At 45.0% G+C, this 21,033-nt stretch overlaps 1 pseudogene; it reads left to right on the forward strand.

The window, feature by feature from the left end:
- Nucleotides 1-230: 230 nt before the first annotated feature.
- LOC142243819 (putative C-mannosyltransferase DPY19L4) lies at nt 231-20,595 on the forward strand (annotated as a pseudogene).
- Nucleotides 20,596-21,033: the final 438 nt, after the last annotated feature.

Below are 21,033 nucleotides of genomic sequence, written 5' to 3' on the forward strand. Positions count from 1 at the left end.
AAAACATGAATGGTTCGGCCTTACTCATATTTGCTGTCTTGTCTACATACTGCATCTGTGTACAATGCATTACTTGTCCCTATTCAGGTCTGCTAGGGCTGATTGTCTTGGATTACCCCCTGTATCCTCCGGCCGGTGTTCCTGTATACTGAGCACAGTGTCTGCTAATACTGAGCTCGAAGCAGAAAATCTTCCTTCATCTGTAGGACCCGCACTGACCGGATATTACAATGGGGGATGCAGGTGAGTACAGGCCAGGAGGAAAATGGGGAATTGGGCTAGGTCTCACAGCAACAGGTGAGATGGATAAATATCAGAGTGGTACATGCTCAGACAAGTCACATAGGTGACTATTGGTCCTTGTGCCTGTGTCTCCCAGGGAAGGGGGTACTCTGTCCCGGGCAGTTGCAAATGGGAATGTCACTCTGGTGGCCGTTGCCCGGTCCCGAACCCTGGAGCTTCTCTTGTAAAAATGGATGATTTAAAATAGGGATGGAAGTTGGTGTACGTGATGCCACTTGTGGTTAAAGGTGTAGAGCTGCTGCTGCTGAATGTGGGTACTCCCAGGGCTGGTGGTGGTTGCAGCAATGATGTTGTGCCTTCTGCAGATAGAGCCATGCCTGGGAGATATGAAGGGCAATAATGGAGACCACACAATGTTGTAATGAACAGTCTCTAATCATTCAGACCCTAGGATTACTAGTTCAGGTCCTGTGGAGTATCAGTGCCAATGTAGTGACCCAGGTTGCTCTGTCCCCAACACTCTGTTGGTTGGGTCCCCCGGAGCGTGTGGGGCCCGACTGTCCCTTTTTTTTGAGGGTATTAGTCTCCTTCTCTGTACGGCGGGCAGTGCAGACCCTGTGGGGAGGTAAGAGTCCGAACCCCAGTCCAAGCTTACTGCTGGTGCCCTCGGATTATTTAGTTCGGTGAAGTCCATGAAGGTGTCCTCACCGTGCAGGTGATTATCAAGCAGTCTAGAATTATCAAAGTTCTAGAAAACACCCAAAACATGATGATCACGGGCCAGTAATGAGACTGGCATTCCAATGGCAAGGTTAAGGCTGGCTTCACATGGTCCTCATTCATGAATCTGTTACACACTGATGTCCAGACTGGCTGCAGGTCTCCAGCGTCCTGTGATGGTCAAGACAGAAGACTCATAGGCCAATTCATGTCAGTCTGTACTAGGAGTGCAAAACTACCTAAAACCTCAAATGTGTGTGATTATATAATATTTATTCCTCTTTAAGGTGCACGAAGGAGGCGGAGAGCAAGGGCTCCTCCACCAGAATTGCAGGATGCCGCAAGGCCTGAAGAAGGCAATAACACTGAAGAAAATGGTACGTTTGTATACAAACCCAGTGCTCTGTGCTGGACCTCAGACTGTCAGTCTGTTTGCTTGTTAGAAGATGATCTTTCTCCTGCTTTCACACTGTGCCTACATCCATATGTCTGGAGTTGAGCTGGAACTTAATGGTGCCTTCATGTAGGGACAAGTCTATAGGAGGTTGAAGGGGAGGGGGGGGGGGGGGGGAGTTTATATAGGATACTTTCTAAAAAAGTTTCTTAGGATGTCTATTAAATGACTTGGCTCCTATTGATCAGTGCCCTGAAATTCTGTATAAGTGTTGTCTTTGAATTTTTAGTCATCTGAATAAAGGGCGTACCAGTGCCCAACACACGTTCCCTGTGCCAGCAGCCACTGCTGCTCGGATCCGAACCTCCTAAGGGGGTGGCTCGAGGGTCTCCGGACCCGTGGGTCTCAAGGACACATCGACTAAAAGGGGAGACGTAGATGTATGGGCTAAGCCGTATTAAGTTCGTGACGCCACCAACTGTGTGGTGAGGTGGGACACCACCGCTACTGTTATGGGGCACCTGGGGGAAATGTAGCTGAATGTTAACCCCCTCCGTGGGTAGGGATGGTTGCCCCGGGGGTCCAGTGTCTTTGTGCAGGGCATAGCAACAGGGGAACGTTTTGGTTACTCACAATAAATGAACCACACGAGTCTTTGGTAAACCAAGGTGCTGGTGGCCGGCCGGTTGCATTCAGGTCCCCCACTCAGGCTGGTGATCTGACCTTTTCCTAAAAAATTATTCCCACCCCAAATAGTAATTTCCTGTCTAAACACAAAATATCTCTTCCCTAGGTTTGGACATTCAGTGGCTTATGAAGAGCTGGATTGGCTTGTCTTTCACGGTTGCCATTGGCATGATGTATGCAATCTACCTTGCAAACTTGCATGAGCACAAGTTCTTTTCTAGCCACACAGTAAGTGATCAAACTTTAGGGCTCTTGGTTCCAGGACTGTGATGCTGCTGTGACCACCAGCACATGGCTATAATCTTCAGCCAGCCCTGCCTTGGGTCTTCACTGCTCATGCAGCACCCCAACAGGGATGTTGAGTATTAGGGTACCTTCACACTTAGCGATGCAGCAGCGATCCGACCAGCGATCTGACCTGGTCAGGATCGCTGCTGCATCGCTACATGGTCGCTGGTGAGCTGTCAAACAGGCAGATCTCACCAGCGACCAGTGAACAGCCCCCAGCCAGCAGCGACGTGCAAGCGACGCTGCGCTTGCACGGAGCCGCCGTCTGGAAGCTGCGGAGACTGGTAACTAAGGTAAACATCGGGTATGGTTACCCGATGTTTACATTAGTTACCAGTGTGAGCAGGGAGCCGCGCACACTGAGCGCTGGCTCCTTGCTCTCCTAGCTACAGTACACATCGGGTTAATTAACCCGATGTGTAATGCAGCTACATGTGCAGAGAGCAGGGAGCCGCGCACACTGCTTAGCGCTGGCTCCTTGCTCTCCTAGCTGCTGTACACATCGGGTTAATTAACCCGATGTGTACAGCAGCTACATGTGCAGAGAGCCGGAGCCGGCAGCACAGGCAGCGTGAGAGCTGCAGAGGCTGGTAACTAAGGTAAATATCGGGTAACCACCTTGGTTACCCGATGTTTATCTTGGATACAGCTTACCTCAGCTGTCAGACGCCGGCTCCTGCTCCCTGCTCGCTTCATTTGTCGCTCTCTTGCTGTCACACACAGCGATCTGTGTGTCACAGCAGGAGAGCGGCTTTGAAGAAAACGAACCAGGGCTGTGTGTAACGAGCAGCGATCTCGCAGCAGGGGCCAGATCGCTGCTCATTGTCACACACAGCGAGATCGCTAATGAGGTCACTGCTGCGTCACAAAAAGCGTGACTCAGCAGCGATCTCGGCAGTGAGCTCGCTGTGTGTGAAGCACCCCATAGTCCTAACTTAAACCAATAGGCTGCAAAGATCTCATGGCTTCTGAGCCAGGAATAGCAGTCATGTGACTGTAACTGCACAATATACCTGTTCCCAGCCACAACCAGACTAGTGGGCAGGCACAGCCTCACTCGATGTAAGGCTGCAACTACTAGTCGGATGCATACATTTGCATGAGTCAGGCTCTGGCAGGGGACATGCATATTGCAGTTGTGCGAGTGACAGGCTTTTGTAATGGGGGTGAGAAACAGTTTGTAATGCCAGTTGGGACATTTGGTGCAGTATGGCTGGGCACTGCTGGAGGTCCCCAGGAGTTAGGTGATTTACAGTGCCAGAGGGTTGTGCCCCCTTCAACTAGGGCTGGGTCCTGGGGGATGTTGAGGTAGGGATGGTGCAGCAGAGAATAAGGCTATGTGCGCACGTTGCATATTTGCATGCAGTTACGCTGCGATTTGCACCGCAGCATAACTATGCTGGGGACACAGGATGCATGCAATCTATGAAGATCATGCAGGAGACGTGCGCACGTGGCCTATTAGAGTGCAGCGCTTCGGCTACTGCCCGAAGCGCGCGTTCTAAGAAGTGACATGTCACTTATTCCGTGCGCTCTGCATGCATCCCCTGGTCTGTCTATGGGAGGGGCTGCATCCAGAGCGCATGGAATCGGCTTTTTTTTTTTTTTCCCCATTATGGACTTTCTGCAGCTATTTGAAGCGCACGTGTGCTGTTCAAATCGCTGCAGAAATGTCTGCAGGGACAGACTCTACGTGTGCACATAGCCTTATAATCAGACAGGACAGGGAGCATTTACTTCTTACTGGAGCTCTGCAGATATTTCTCACAGCATTCATAACAATGGTGGTTCTTCCTGCCCTAATGAACATTTTGGCTTCTCTGCTGTGTGGTGGTGTAGTCCTCCTGCTGCTACTTCCCTACCTGGGAATGACTATTTTGGTATCCTGGGATTTTCAAGACAAGAACACTCTTAATATCTTCTGGTGAGCAGGTGACTTGAACCCTGAAGGAAAATTCACTTTCTTCTAGAAGTTTCCAGACTTGAGTGTCACTGCTCCCAGGTAATTCAGTGCTTATTAAAAAAAAAAAAAAAAACTAATAGCAGTCTGTTTACCACTGACCTTGGAAGACCTGGTGACCTAGGGACTGATACCCTGCCGATGTGTAGCTGGCCCCTCCAGAGGTTTTAGCAGTTACCTCAGGACATTTCCCTGTTACACTCCTCACTTCACCTCACACTGACTTCAACTCCAACAGTCACTCTGAATTTACCTCAGACCTAAGCTCCTCCCACTTCTCCTTTCCAGGGCACACAAGTTGTTGTTTCAAGTGCACAGCCCCAGTAAGTGAACAAATGTGTGTATGTAGCAAACAGCAGAGAAAACAGAATTCATTTAAGCTAATACGTTAGGCTGGTTTCAGATGTCTGTTTCAGGTACGTGTGGCGTCCATTTTTAACAGATGCCACACGTAGCAATGTTTTCTGGAGTGGCTCGCACATGTTTTCACATGGCTCATGTGGCCCCGCATGTAGACATGTAGTTAGTTGTTTTTTTGTTTTTTTTTTGTTTTTTTTTTTTTCAGCATCATGGGTGTCACACAGATTGCACTCTCTGACATGTACCAGAGAACGCATGTCTTCGGCGCTGCTGTCTCTTGCTTCCGACCCCTGCTAACTATGCTAATTGAATATTCACTGCACCTCAGACCTGGAAGGAGGAGAATCACCAGGGACTGCATCGCAGTGGGACAGGTGAGTATCCAGCAAGCAGTGTGCATGCAGTGACATCCAGGAGGTAATCAAAAGTTCCCAATTAACTCTGAAGTCACCATCGTGACACACGTGGAGGGGTGGGGGGGTCAGGGTTCAATGGGAACTCCAATGACCTCCTGGACGTCACTGTACACTGCTTGCTGGATACTCTCCTGTCCCCGGCAATGCTCCTGGTTCGAGGTGCAGTGAATATTCAATGAGCATAATTAGCGGGGATCACAAGCAGGAGACAGCAGCCCTCAATATAGGTGAATATAGAAAATCTTTATTTCAAAGACACATGTCTTCTCCAGTACGTGTCGCACATATGCAAGAAGATGTCACACGTGACCATAAACCATGGCTTCTACCTGATTAAAAACAGACATCTGAAACTGGCATTGTACAGACTGAAATACACATGTAGCTATTTGTAGTGACTAGGCACAGGGCACCACATCTGCAACTGTCTAAAATGGAGAATGTAGACAAACTGCACATACAATGACAAAGTAAGCTATGCATATGAAAGATATAGAAAGGTAATTCTAAAACACAAAGTTGCTAAGCCTTGAGTCTCACACACATGCAGAGGCATTATGGCTGGCTTCTTACTCTGTAGCTGCTCCATAATGGAGGCAGCACCTCCTGCATGTAGCAGAGCATATCTAATCTGTGTGCATAATTCCCATGCACCACTGTTACTGACAGCTGTGCAAACCCTTCCTACCTCAAGTGGAAGGCTGGCTCCCTCCACATAGGATGATATTCAAAGCAAGAAGGCCTGCGGAGACACCATCACATGTTTCTCAACGCTGGCAGGAAACTAGCCAGGTCTTTCACCGGGAAGGAACAACCACGGGAAGGGCAGTCTCCAGTCAAGGAGACCACCTATGCCAAACATGGTATCCATCCACAGACAGCCGTTTCGGGGTATTTGCCCCTCATCAGTGTGGAGTAGGAATCTGGCTAGTGGGACATTGCCTAGTAAAAGACTATGTGAGCGTTGAGAAACATGTGATGGTGTCTCCGCAGGCCTTCTTGCTTTGAATATTTTCTAGGGGGCATTGCTCTAGAATCACTGCGTTGAGAAACACGTGATGGTGTCTCCGCAGTGGTGGATGTTGATCTCCCTAAGGTCAACCATCCTTGCTCACATCCACATAGGATGAGGCAGGAAGTCTTGCACAGCTGTAAGAAATGGTAAGGCAGTGGAGAGCCTGGACTTCAGCATTTTGTGGCTTTTAACTAGGTACAGTTACAAGGTTGAAAAAAACAAAAAAATGTAAAAATGATCCTGCACTACTTGGCTTTACCTTCACAATTTTGGTGGCAGTAGAAAAGCAGCTCCAATCCCTTTAAACAGCATGGGCACTGTGGTTCACATTCAGTAAAGCAAATGTCCAGAGGATTATCCACAAAGGAAACGGTTCAACTCCAAGGTGTCTGTAATGGTAAATCTACCCCAGTAGCTCTAGTTCCCTTCCTCCTCTATTTGGCAATTGCTGTCAAAGATGCATGTCTTTTTCTCATCTAGGGCACTGATCAAGAAATCATCTTCCAGGGAGATGGAGCAATTTACTACTCCTTTTATAAGGACATGATCCAGGCACCAACAATTGGAAAAGGTACAGGACCTCAATTTTCTAAGGGTGGGGTTTCTGTATGTATTTTATCTTCTCCTCCTTCTTGCCTGGTGCAGCATCTCTAGTTGAGGTGCAACAATATCCTGTGACCACTGCAGCCACTTGTTGGCTGCAGCCTTCATTACTCCAAGTGGAAGAACTGAGTCTTTAGCTGAGCTGTGTCCTGTCTATAGTGGACATTGTCAGATGTTAAGGGAACTAGTGGAGATGTAAGAGGGGACTGGAGAGCGGTTCTGCTACCACATGTCCTTTTCTAGTGCCCTTTAAAGGTAACCAGTCACCTGGTCCTTCCCCCCCCCCCCCCCCAAAGTTGCAGCCACCAAGTGAGCCCGCCCAGCTCAAAGTACTATAATGCACAGGTATGGGGAAAGGTCAGACCATATGCAAACTATAGTACTTTCATTTGTCCAGCTGATGGCAGATAAGTGCACAATGGCAGCCTCTGAATGACACAGGCAAAGTCATCCACACAGAGCTGGGCAAGGGGACGACTATCCATAAAGATAAAGGAGGTACAGAGCAGTGACAACCACTGGACCACCCTTTGAGTATTATAAAGGCATTTTTACATTATACAGGGCACTAACACAGTATTCTAGAACACTGTATATAAGGCTCTGTGCGCACTAGAAAAGTGATTTTTCTTGAGAAACTTCTGGGAGTTGAATATTTCCACACCTGTGGAAAAATCTGCGGGAAAAACGCATGCAGATCTGCCGCAGGTTGGTCCCTGCGGTTTTGCAATAAATAATATAGATAATCGATAGACAATGGATAGTGAAAGATGGATAGATGAATAGATAGATGAGAGAGACCTATATAATGTCCCACCCCCTGCATATTCTAAGCTGGCACCCTTTAGTGACTTTCATGTGGCACTAAAGGCTGCTTAGCCTTGTATTTAGCCATAAAACAAATAATTAAAAAAAAACTGACGTGAGGTCCCCCATCTTTTGTAGCCAGCTAGGCTAAAGCAGACTGCTGCAGCCTGCAAACCACAGCTGGCAGCTTCACCTTGGCTGGTAATCCAAAATAGAGGGCACCTCACGCTGTTTTTAAATTATTTATTTAATGTAAAACAAAAAACGTGGGGGTCGTTCTCCCCCCCCCCCCCCCCCCAATTGGATCACCAGCCAAGGTAAAGCGGACAGCTGTGGTCTGGTATTCTCAGACTAGGGAGGTCCACTGTTATTGGACACTCCCCAGCCTAAAAATAGCAGGCCGCAGCCACCCCAGAAGTGGCACATCCATTAGACGTGCCAATCATGGCGCTTCACCCCAACTCATCCCGTTGCCCTGGTGCGTTGGCAAATGAGGTAATATATGGGGTTGATGCCAGATGTGTAATGTCACCTGGCATCAAGCCCTGGGGTTGGTGAGGTCAGGCGTCTATCAGATACCCGACATCACAACCCAGTCAGTAAGAAATAAAAAATGGATAACAAAAAAAGTTTTATTTGAAAAAACACTCCCCACATTCCCTCTTTCACCAATTTATTGAAAAGAACAATCCATTCCATGTCCGGCATAATCCAATAAGGGGGGGGGGGGGGGTGCACGGCGATCCATACCATAGTCGCTGTCCCAGTCAATGAACAGAATGTTCCCCATTGGCTGGGAGAGCAATGCAGTGACCTGAGCTAACATCAATAGCCCAGGTCACTGCAGGGGATGCCGAGCGCTGCCATCAGGAGCATAGATGAGATCATTACCTGCTGTGGTGATCTCCTGTACTGCTGACGTCACTGACTTCTCTGCCCGCCGCGTTGTCAGAAGTATCGCGAGAGCCCGTGACGTCACCGCTAGTGAGTCTCGGGCCGCCCGCGAGACGGGCATAGACAGCGGTGACGTCAGGAGGCAGGAGATCGTCACAGCAGGTAATCTCACCTCCTGACAGCAGCGATCGTCATCCCGAGGCTGCCAGCACTGCAGGGTCAGTGTCTGCCTGCGCTGCCGCGTGACAGGCTGCTGACACTGCGGGCAGACACTGACACCGTGCAGTGTCAGTGTCTGCCTGTGTCAGTGTCTGCCTGCGCTGCAGCGTGACAAGCTGCCGATACTGCGGGCACACACTGACACTGCAGGGTGACAAGCTGCTGACACTGCGGGCAGACACCCTGCAGTGCAGGCAGCCGCGAGGCTGGAGCGGGACAGACTGCACGGGCACCTGGAGGTCGCACGGAAGTGCTTCTGTGCGGCGCCCAGGGAGTGTAACGTCTGTGTTTACTCTGCTCCGCTTCCTCTTCCTGGCATAATGACATCGCTTCCTGCAAAACCGCAGGCAGCGATGAGCATTACCGCAGGTAAATCGCGGTTATACCGGGGGTATACCACACATCATTTGCTACTTGCGGTATACCCCCGGAATTTCGCAATTGCATTACAGTGAATGGAGTGAAATTCCGGGGGTATTCCGCAGGTACCTGCGGAGAATAATGGACATGCTCATTTTCTCAGTTTCTCAAATTTTCTAAAGGAAATTTCTTGAGAAAAATCTGCAGCGTGTGCACAGCTTTTTTTTTTTTTTCATAGGATTTGCTGGGAAATGTCTGCACAAAGATTGCAGACATTTCTCAAGAAATGTCCGCAGCAAATCCGTGGGTAAATCTGCGGGCAAAACGGCCTAGTGCACACAGAGCCTAAGGGCTTACTTGCTGTGGCCATAGCTCATAAGGAAAACCTGGTGACAGCAACCCGTTAGATGCTTAGACACCCCTCTTGTGGGCCATAGAAAAAAAGCAGCCACACTGATGCATGATTCACAAAGGGTGACCACTGGCAACATGGCTGAGCATCAAAGGTTTCAGCAGCCAGACCTGCAGCATTGTGGACAGTGGTTCAAAATAGCATGGGGTATCTGGCTGAGCAGCTCCTAGGCAGGTATGGGCCATTGTACATGTCATTGCTTTATATTCTATTCTTTGCAGGAATAACTGAGCTGATCTACAACAATAAGACTGTCCCCATGAGAACTATAAACTTCATTAAGCAGCTGTCACTGTACCCAGAAGTCTCTGCTGCTGTGCTGTACAAGATTGTGGACATACCGGTAAATGTCCATAAACAGTCCTACACAACTGCTGTCTAATGTGGTTCTATTGTCTTTACCTGATCATGTAATTGGTCAGTATCTAGTGGTCTCGGGTTCACTAACATCCAGTTTCTTAATATCAGCACTTGATTTATTATTGAACCACCAGATTACCAGGGATATAATCTCCAATTAGTAGTTTCATTAATCTGATACATCCAATTAATCACTATCCTTGGAGATTCTGAGATGCCTGATTGCTTGAAAGGTTCAGTTTCTCCTCCTGTAGAGCAGTAAATATCCCTGGTATCTAGTGGTTGGGTAAATGGTCTATCAGACTGAGCTGCTCTATGATAGAGCCTAATGTCAGGAGGTTTGTTAATCCAAGAGGAAACAAATATCAGCTGACTGTCTGCCCACTTATTCCCCTGGTATGTGGTATATTGATCAGTGAAGTGGCCAAATAAAAAATGAGAACCTTTTATTTGCCTGTAAGGCTATGTACACACTTTTTTTTTTTTCTTTTTTTTTTTTTTTTGGAAGGAAAAGCATTAAAGGGAACCTGTCAAGTTCAACAGGCACCAGAACAACAAGGAGTTCTGAGTACATATTAGTGATCCCTGCCTAACTTTCCCTGCATACACCAGCATAGATGGAGAACTTTAGAAAAGTATTAAAGGTCTTATGCTAACGAGTGCAGGGACTAGTCCAAAAGGTGTTATATCCCAAACTAACTGACCTCTTACCATTTTAGTACACTCCTCTGGGTGTACTAACATGCTATTCAATTCAGCATCACCAGCTGTGACGAGCATACCTGTGTTCACTGTTACCGTGCTTCTGAATGCTGGGCACTTCCACTCATGCGCCGTATGAAGCTGGGTGTACACGTGCCAGAACTTCAGAACAGTGTTCACCGCGGACACAGGTACACACAGAACCGCTGGTGTGGCTGAACTGAAAAGCATATTAGTACACCCCTGTGGGCGTGCTAAGAGGGCAGACTAGTCGGGGGATATAATGCCCCGTGCTCACTAGCATAAGTATCTATAAATTTTAATTTTTTTTTTTTTTTTTTTTTTAAAAATCCCTTTATGCTACTAGATGGCAGATTAGCAATAGGCACCTAGTCACCACAAAACTGCAGCATGTGCATGGGACCTAATTCATGCCATGTTCCACTTTCACATTGCCACAAGTAGAGCTTTTGTAAAACCACTTCATTCTGGTGTGTGGTATAGTTTTAGTATTTTGTCACCAAAACCAGAAGTGGTGCCCGTGTTATACCTTTTTTTTTTTTTCTGTTCTACTTCTGTTTTTTTTGTTTGTTTTTTTGCCTTACAAATACTAATGTAAAATTACAAACCTAATGATGGCCTTATAGTATTCAGTCTGTCATCTGCTCACATGAATTCTTTCTGTTCTGTAGGAACTGGCTCCTGCTTATTTCTACCTCGCAATAATGCTTTCATTGCAAGCAATCTATATAGGTTCCTTGTTTCTGATCAGCCGGATACTGAGTGGGACCTGGCTGGCAGGGCTGCTGACCACTGCCTGGTTTATTGTTAACGGGTATGAACTACATGTACACTGCCAACTACTATAGATCAAATACTAGACTCGCTCTTCCTGCACGCGCACACACACTCTTTTTAGACTGTTAAAAAGCCATCTGTTAAGGTCTGGTTCCCCCACCCACTTTGCAACACCTCCCATAATATAATTGAAAATTTGCCTAGAAAAACACTTTGCACAGGTCTATCCATTTGGAAGGGGGAGTTTGTTGTAAAATAAAAAAACAAAAAACATCTTACAAATTTCTGAAACTAATCACTTTAGCAATTGACTCATTGCAATTCCTGCAACACTTTGCTACTACAATAGCCCATGTAACATAATCTGGCTTACCCATGTTCTGGTGACACATTCCCTCACAACTATAAATCTGCTTGGTGTGTATTGCAGGATAGATACCACACGGATAGCGGACTCTCTTCCACTGCGTGAGAATTGGGCACTCCCCTATTTTGCAGTTCACGTAGCCACACTCACCGGATTCTTGCGGCACAACAGTGACCGGAACATAGAGGTAAGTGTGCGGGACATCCAGATAATCCTAAATTAAGCAATCTCATCCCTAATGACTGAATTTGATCTTTTCAGAGATTCTGTTTGACAGCTTCATGTGTCACAGTCCATACTTTAATAACGATGTGGGAGTACAGCCATTACCTGCTTTTTGTACAAGCCCTTACCTTGTGCCTGCTGGAGGGGCTCGCTCTAATTGATAAAGTCAAGGTAAATATTTAGTCTTAACACTGACATTACAAGACACTGGCGTCAAAAGATTAAATAGAAGGTAACTCCCACGCTGTCAAAGATGGACCATCTTCTTACAACAGCGCGGGAGTCCACTTTTATTTGATCTTTGACACAAACTCCTGGTGGTGCTACAGCCGTAACCCACTTTCAACAGTTGTGATCATTCTCCCAAGTGCATCAGGTGAGCACTTCCCTGGGGGGGGTGAAGGCTGGTATATCAGGGAGCACAGCCCTGTAATAGTCTCTCTATGCCAGCTTGATGGTCTCTAAATGTAGAAACAATTCCCCTTAGAATATGGTCAGACCTCTCTTCTAGCTTACCCTGCACCACTCCATGCCAGATACCTTCTCATATAAAAAAAAAAAATATATCATTTTAGTGGAACCTTGGATTATTAACTTGGTTTGAGCGTTTTTGCAAGACAAGCAAAGCTTTTTAAAAAAAAAATTGTAACTTGGTTTAAGAGCAATGATTTGCATTGCTCACCATGCACACTCCTAGTTCTGTCCTTTCACCGCACTCTGACCCGCTCTGGAGGCAACTTTCTGTACATATTTACAGTATATAGCATGTCTATAAATTTGCACTTGTAGATGCAGTACTGTACTTTCTGCTAACCAGTACAGCCCATTGCTTGTACTGTAACCTGGGCAGTATTCTTGCCCAACATTTGGCTTAGTTCTGCCCTTATTTTAGGAGAATAATTTATTGTAGGTACAATACAAACCAAAAAAAACACAAGTTGTCATATTTATACTACCTTTTCTCTATAGTGCACCTCCTGCACACAAACACTTCTATTGTAAGCTAATATGCAGTTTTATGTTTTTTACTGTACAATAGTTTGTATTGTAAAGTTATATGAATACAGTAAATTTTATATTGTAAGAAGTTTGTATAAATACAGCAGATATTTTTGGGTTGTAGAAAGTTGAAACGCAGAGAATTCTATTTCCTATGGGGAAAACTCACTCTAATATAAGTAACTTGGGTTAAATGCAGTCCCAGAACAAATTATGCTCGTAATCCAAGGTTCCACTGTATATGGTACTAACTTGTTGGGTGTAACAAATAGGTGGCCCTTGAAAGCTTCCAGTGTGTAGTTTTGGTCCCCTGGCCTCTCAAAGCATTGTTACCTACAATGTGTGCCAGTTCTGAGTGTTGATTTTTTGTCTTGCAGGTGTATGAACTACGTGTTGTGTACATGGCCTCAGCATCCCTCGGCTATATACTTCAGTTTCAAAATTCTAAGCTGATGACCTCTCCTCTGCTAATCCTTGTATTGGCCTCCATGATTGCTGCTAAGCTGATGGTAACCTATTGGGGTTTTTTTTTTTTTTGCTAACATGAACTTGGGTTCTCCTTCAAATCAATGTGGATCATTATATATGCATGCGAAGAGCATCTGCAGTTAATGTTTTTCTATAACAAATCAGTTGATAAATACTGAAATAACCTAAGACACATCTGAAATGCAGCAATATCTGGATTTTGGATTCTTTACAGGGTATGCTTTAGTTTGTATCCTTGTAAAGAGGGGAGAATCAGGGAACAGCAGTCAGAGGACCTGTGTCATGGTTTGTAGAAGTTAGTCCACATATGCAGTTTGATACATGAGAGCTAGGGAAGACTGCAGAATCCTGGGCACAGACCTCGCATCTTGGTCCTTATTTCAGGCTGCCAGTTCCTTCTAGTTATGAGATGTCTGAACTGCACCTTCATTTTCAGTGTGGATTGTATCACTGATCTTGTAGATTAGCTGGTGCTGCCGGCCACACTGTACAGAACGTCAGTGCAGACTGCAAATCATTAACGCTGTTTCTGTGCAAAAATATAAATGCAATAGATGGATAGATAAAGAGATATGATAGATCTCATAAATATTCATTTATTTTTCTCAGGCTACTGTGAGACCAGGGACCTTCCAACCTAAAGTGATGACTATGATTTATTTTTGGCTAACAATTACACTCTCGTTAATCATTCGCTTTTTGCTAAGGGTAAGTAGTACTGTGGAAGGGTTTCCAGGATTTGGCTCAAATGCTCTTTTACTGTAAATAAAAAATAGCTGCAACATTGACCACAGCCCATGGACAGGCTCCCACAGTCTGCCATCAACTGTAAACTTTTGTTTTCAGTGTCTGGCTAATCCAAAAGATGACGATCAAATCCTGAAGTCTGTGGAAGTTAAACTTGGACTGAAAACTAACAAGTAAGTTTATGCAATAGTCAAAGAATTATCCAATGTAACAAATTTAATTTTTTTTTTTTTTTTTTCCTTGAGCAGGGACTTCACAGTGAATTGGCTGCTATGTCATGAATCATTTCAGCCACTTTCTCAGGACTGCCTCTCAAGGCTCATACAGTCTTCACTTCTACCATTTTACATCCTGGTCTCAATTATATGCCTGGTCTCAATGTGGCAAGGACTGTTTAAAAATCGGTGAGTGGTTCAAAATTATAATTTTTTTTTTTTCTTTTTTTTTTTTTGTCTAGCCATGTTTATCGGACCTCCATCATATGAATGGCTGACATGTAAAGTGGGCCTTTCCTGGATCCACAGTGAAGACAGTGTCCCTCTGATTTTAACTTCTAATGGGTTGTTTGCATGAAGAAATGCATGCAAATTCCTTGCACATGTTCATGCAGCAGATATTGCTAAAGCACCAATCAAGTGACGGCATATTACGGTCGTCACTTGCATCCTTAAAGGGTCCTTCCCATGGTCAGAAGTGACCACAGCAGGATATGCTATCACTATTTGCTTAACATGGGGAACTTCCCACCCCAATCCTATCCTAGGAATAAAGCAGCTGAATGAGCTTTGCAGCCCCTTTATTCTAAGTATTAGTAGACATTTTAAATGGTAGATTCCTCCCAACAAGTAGACATGACATCACAATCACTTGCTAAGATGGAAATACCCCCATTAACTACAGACTTCAGTTTAGTGAAGCTTGTAAAGATTAAAAGGTGGTTTGGTTTTTTGTTTTTTTTTTAGTGGTAATCTGGTCCATGCTAATACACCTGAGGACAGCAGAATTGGAGAGAAGCCAGAAGTCATGTATCATGTCTTCCAGAGTCTTATCTTTGGTGTATTGGCCATGAACTTTGAGGGGTAAGAAACTTCACAAATCTCCTAGGCTATGGGCTGAATGTTGTATACACCTCACATTGAGATGAGATTTCTTTTGCTATAGACTGAAGTACATATGGATTCCTTACGTCTGTGTCCTCGCTGCTTCTGGTGTCTGTTCTCCTGCACTTTGGCTAACAGTCTTCAGGTGGATTCGTCTGAGAGCTGTAAATCCAGTTGTACTGGTGAGTATGGAGTTACCTATACTACTGTAGGAGGGTGACCAGTGCCCTGCAGCCCCACTGAAGATGTCATGGTTATTTTGTGTTATGTATGGGAAATGTTTGTGCGCTCAGGTGCACTGTTTTTAAGCACCACTAATGTCACTGCTCCTGGATGTCTTAGCTTGGGGTTGGGATGGAATGGAGAACAGAGCTGAAGCAGGTAAAGGTTAAATCTGCCCAGTAACAGTTAGTTGACAGGTGGGATTAGGCTGGGCTCACATCAGCAGTAGTTTGCTGCAAAACCGATCTGTCACAAATGTTTCAGTTCCATTCATTTCCAATACAATCTCAGCAAGATCCTGCCTCTCAGCACAATGTTATTCCTAGCAGTGGTGGGATGTTACTGGTGTATATGGCAAACAGTGCAGCTCTCTTCACAATCTAATGGCGGCTGCTGGGTCCTTGAGCTCTCATCAGCTTCACTGAGTGGGGTGTTTGTTTTTTTTTTGTTTGTTTTTTTTGACAAAGCTATAGTCTTTAAATGTACAGGGCTGTGGTGTTCTGCTGCATTCATTGACCCAGTATCATTTAGCAATCTTCTGTTGATGGGCCAGGGCCATCAGTATCATGGTGGACCACCTTTGAGTAAGGTCACACAGCACCAAGCAAACTTTTTTTATTTTTTTATTTTTTTTCTCCCTCCCTTGCATGATTTTTACACAAATGATTTTATTCAAATCCTAATCTTACAGATATTGAGATGTCGCTGAGATGCTGTTCCATCTTTTACTGAATACTTGTTCATTCTCTTGCTCTTCCTCATAGACCCTATTGTGTGCTGTCATCCCTGCCTTGATTGGCTTCAGTTTTTGGAGGCAGGTAAGAACCCCATAAGTGTAATTAGAACTTGTATAGGTACTGCTTTGCTGCTTTTTTTTTTTTTTTTTTTTTTTTTTTTTTTTTTTTTTTTTTCTAATGGAGGGGGGAGTGGTAAAAATACTCTTAAATATATTTTTCTTCAAATACACAATAAGACACATGAAAAATGGACTACAAAATGTGTAAAAAAAAAAAAAAAAAAAAAAAAAAAAAATGTAATATCGGATAAAAATGATTGCTAAATTATAAAGTTGCAGTTCAGTTACAGAAAAGGAAAAATGTACTGCATTAGCTTATGTAAAAGAGTTCAATGAGTCCATACTGATCAATAGAAAATCTTCATCCATCTCTCCTTGGATCCTGAATGGTAAGGCAGGGGTGATATACTGTAGGCTTTTCAGCATGTGTTCATCTTGCAGCCTGGAAGGATTCTGGGACAGTTGGCGACGTGCAGGAGAGTAGCCATCGTCTTGGGTGAAAAGGGCTGGGATCAGCCTCACCCCCCCCCCCCCCCTTCCCCTTATGACTTTTCTCCTTCCCACCACTGTTTTGCAGGTATAGCCCTGTATCTGTAGACCCAAAGGATATCAAGCTCATAATTTTGGGATTTATGAGCACCCTTATGCAGTACTCTGCCTCTCCCCAAATTACCTCAGGGCACCTACTACAGGTGCCTACTAATTCATGGTGGTTCACGGTCCCCAGGTTCAGCTGCCTGGACTGTGACCAGTGACTCTAAATTTAGAGTCTAAAATTGGATATAATTTACCATGACCAATTTGGCAAGTTCTTGGGTAGAAGCCACAACTAGGTGTAAATGCTTTTCAATGGCACCTCAATGCCGCAAAATTGAAATGATGCAAAATTATGAAATGTTGTTCATTGTCCTTGGTGGATCTGACACTAATCTGAATGTTGTAGCTATTGATCTCCCTTCTACACTCCTGGCCAAAAGATGATTGTTACTTAGAATTTGTAAATGGCACAGAAGGTAGAGCTGCAATCTGAGCAGATACCACATTAGGTTCAAACCTTCGCCCAAGTACCTGTATAAATCACTGGAGAAACATGTTTAACACTTACAGTATTGCTTAATATCCTACTTTACTGTTCCTCAGCCTAGCCACTAACCCAGTGACCCAGTGAGTTTTCAGGAGCAAAAGGATGGATGTCAGCCACCTTGTAACTTCAGTAGTGGCCAAATTCCTAGGCAATGAGTGCAGGGCTTTCAAGCTCTGCTATAAAACATGAATGCGCTGCTCCAGCCAGTTTGAGTCCTCTGCTGCAGGGCTTCCTTAAAGGTACCGTCACACTAAGCAACTTACCAGCGATCCCAACAACGATATGGATCGCTGGTAAGTTGCTAGGAGGTTGCTGGTGAGATGTCACACTGCGACGCTCCAGCGATTCCCACCAGCAACCTGACCTGGCAGGGATCGCTGGAGCGTCGCTACACAAGTTGCTGGTGAGCTCACCAGCAACCAGTGACCAGCCCCCAGCGCCGCGTGGAAGATGCTGCGCTTGGTAACTAAGGTAAATATCGGTAACCAACCCGATATTTACCTTGGTTACCACCGCACGGAGCTACACGTGCAGAGAGCAGGGAGCAGCGCACACTGAGCGCTGGCTCCTTGCTCTCCTAGTTACAGCACACATCAGGTTAATTACCCGATGTGTGCTGCAGCTAAATGTGCACAGAGCAGGGAGCAGCGCACACTGCTTAGCGCTGGCTCCCTGCACTCCTAGCTACAGCACACATCGGGTTAATTAACCCGATGTGTCCTGCACCTAGCTACATGTGCACAGAGCAGGAGCCGGCACTGACAGTGAGAGCGGCGGAGGCTGGTAACAAAGGTAAATATCGGGTAACCAAGGACAGGGCTTCTTGGTTACCCGATGTTTACATTGGTTACCAGCCTCTGCAGAAGCCGGCTCCTGCTGCCTGCACATTTAGTTGTTGCTGTCACACACAGCGATCTGTGCTTCACAGCGGGACAGCAACAACTAAAAAATGTCCCATGACATTCAGCAACAACCAACGACCTCACAGCAGGGGCCAGGTTGTTGCTGGATGTCACACACAGCAACATCGCTAGCAACGTCACAAAAGTTGTTCGTTAGCAGCGATGTTGCTAGCGATGTTGCTTAGTGTGACGGGGCCTTAAGTTGCAGCATGGGAACTTGGATTTCAGACCCAATTAATTCAACTGGTCAGATCTGTGCAGTCATTTAGGAGTGCACTGCCTCCTTTCTCAGGAAGCTGGGATGCAAGAGTAGAGTGCTCCTGAGAATTACTGGGAGTCATAATCTCTGGCCTTGAGCTTTCCCTCCTGACTTCAGGGTGAATTGCAGATCTAATAGTCTTGTTATCCACCCATGTGATCAGACTTGTGGCTTTCTCATACTGCTAGAGCCATGGTGTGCAATGTTAGTCTGCTATGCTTTACCACCCCCCCCCCTTGTTTGAGACCACAGTACCATCAGGTCTTCTACCAATTGTGTTCTGCAGTCCTTACCCAAGATGGCTAGTGAATTGACAGATCTGGAGGCGCGCTACGAGTCTGACACAGTGGCGGTCATGAACTGGATAAAGTAAGTTGGTAACGTGCTGCAAGTCTGAACTTGATATGCCAATCACTGGCTACTGAAGAAATGTCTGCATGGGACTCCTTGGCAGCCAGAATAGGGTTAAGTGATGAACAAGCACTATAGACTATTGGATGGCCACAACTCAATCACCTAAGTGCAATGGAAGCCAATGGGGGTCTCCAGCATCTTTACAGAAAACGTCCAAGTTTCCCACTGACTTCACTCATACTCCCTACACAAGTCAAGTCCATCTAAGCAGTTACTGACACATCTTCTTCTCCCTAGGACTCGGGCCCCTGCTACAGCTGTGTTTGCTGGAAGCCCTGCACTGATGGGAGCTATAAAACTCTGCACTGGACGGATGGTGACCAGTTTACCAGTTTACAATGACGAAGAGCTGATTAGGAGAAATGAAGAGGTAAGTAGTTTTTGTGTTCTCTTTTCCTTACAACGGCATATAACTTTAAAGCCCACAAACATTAAACAGTCAGTCAAACCCACATTTGGTCAATAGGTTTTTGTGTATGCAGTGGGGGAGGGTAACTAACTGTCCCCAAACAGATGCTGGGTAGGATCCACCCTGCCAAATTCCAGACTGATCGTTATCTGGAGATCTGGCATTGACTCTCATAAAGCACATGAGCAATTGGCAAAACAAGCTCTCCTGTGCATGGGAAGGTCAGGCAAGATGGCTGGGTTGACCACATGAGCCAACACGAAGGGGCATCCAGACTTAAGACTACAACCTGGAACCTTTTTAAGACTTAAATGATGCACACCTAAGCTGCATGTGAGATTGCACTTGACTCATATGGGTCTGGATTGAAAAGCATTGTTTATGTAAATGAGAACATATATTGCACAGTCACAAGTCCTCAAGAAAAGATGTTCCTGCAGAGCACCTCTCCATTTTGGCTTATTGTATTGACCCCCCCCCCACCCCCTCCCCTATTTTTATGCCTTAAGATCTCAAATGGCTTTATATTCACAAAATAACCACTTAAAAAAATGATCTTCCAGATGTATCAGCTCTATAGTATGAGGGCTCCTGAGGACATCTACAAGATCCTGACTGCCTACAAAGCCAGCTACGTGGTGCTCGAAGAGTCCATCTGCAATGAGCTGTTTAAACTGAACAACTGCAGGGTAAAAGATCTGCTGGACATAGGAAATGGCCATGTAAGTGTTACAGTGTGGGGGTCTTTAATTTTTTTTTTTAAAATTGCTAAAAAGGGAAAACCAAAGTTTAAAGTTGTGGTTGTTCTCACTCACATGTTCTCTGTACTGACAGGTGATTGACGATAAGGACGTCTCTGCCTCCTCAGAATATGGACGATTCTGCCAAGAAATCAAAATGAACTATCCACCGTATGTGAACTACTTCACCCGGGTGTATTGGAACAGGTCCTACTTCATATATAAAATCAACACTGTCGTAATGTTCCAGTCCTGACACTTGGACTGAGGACTCCTGCGTGACTTTCTGCACCAATCCTCCCCTACCTGCAGAATGGACTTTTTTTTTTTAAATTTGATTTTTTTTTATTTTTTTTAATTTGATATCAAATGACAATCCTGTTTCAGGAGCCCAACCTACAAAAGCCCAAAGTCTTTTAATGGCATTATTTGACTTCACATGTTTTAACTTGTGCAAAACTTATTTTTAAAACTCTTTAATTTTTTTTTTTTTTTATGTAGTCTATGAAACTGTAAACCAGTGTTTTTAAGCTCTAAATGATTCTGTTCCTCCTGGAAATGTTACATTCACAAATGTACTGCCTCCTGTATGGGGTGTCTCCACACACTGGTGTTGACCATGACAGATTGTGTAGGGATGCTCCATATTTGCAAGGAAAATGGGAGCTGAACGATCAATGTAACAAAGATTAAATATATTTCATTCTAGATCTGCTCTGTGTGTTGACAGGGAGAATGTGCAAAATAAAGTTCACCTTTTTAAACTGCTCGGTTTTTTGTGTTTTACAACTCCAGGCTCTGACAAAATGCAGTTTCGGTTGCATTTTGACTACAGAATGTGCATATATCCTTACTGTGAGTTCACAGATCATACAATTCCTTGGTTTATCATTCACCAAGAACAGTCTGGGTGGTGCAGTCTGACAATTATGAGGCCCCAGACAATCCTTAACCCATTACTTGCTAAATTAGAAATGTTCATTTTTTATTTTTTTTTTATTAAATGAAATATTTTTAATGAGTAATTTAAAAATAAGCAAAA

This window comes from Anomaloglossus baeobatrachus, chromosome 6, assembly GCF_048569485.1.
Source record: "Anomaloglossus baeobatrachus isolate aAnoBae1 chromosome 6, aAnoBae1.hap1, whole genome shotgun sequence".
Lineage (NCBI taxonomy): Eukaryota > Metazoa > Chordata > Amphibia > Anura > Aromobatidae > Anomaloglossus > Anomaloglossus baeobatrachus.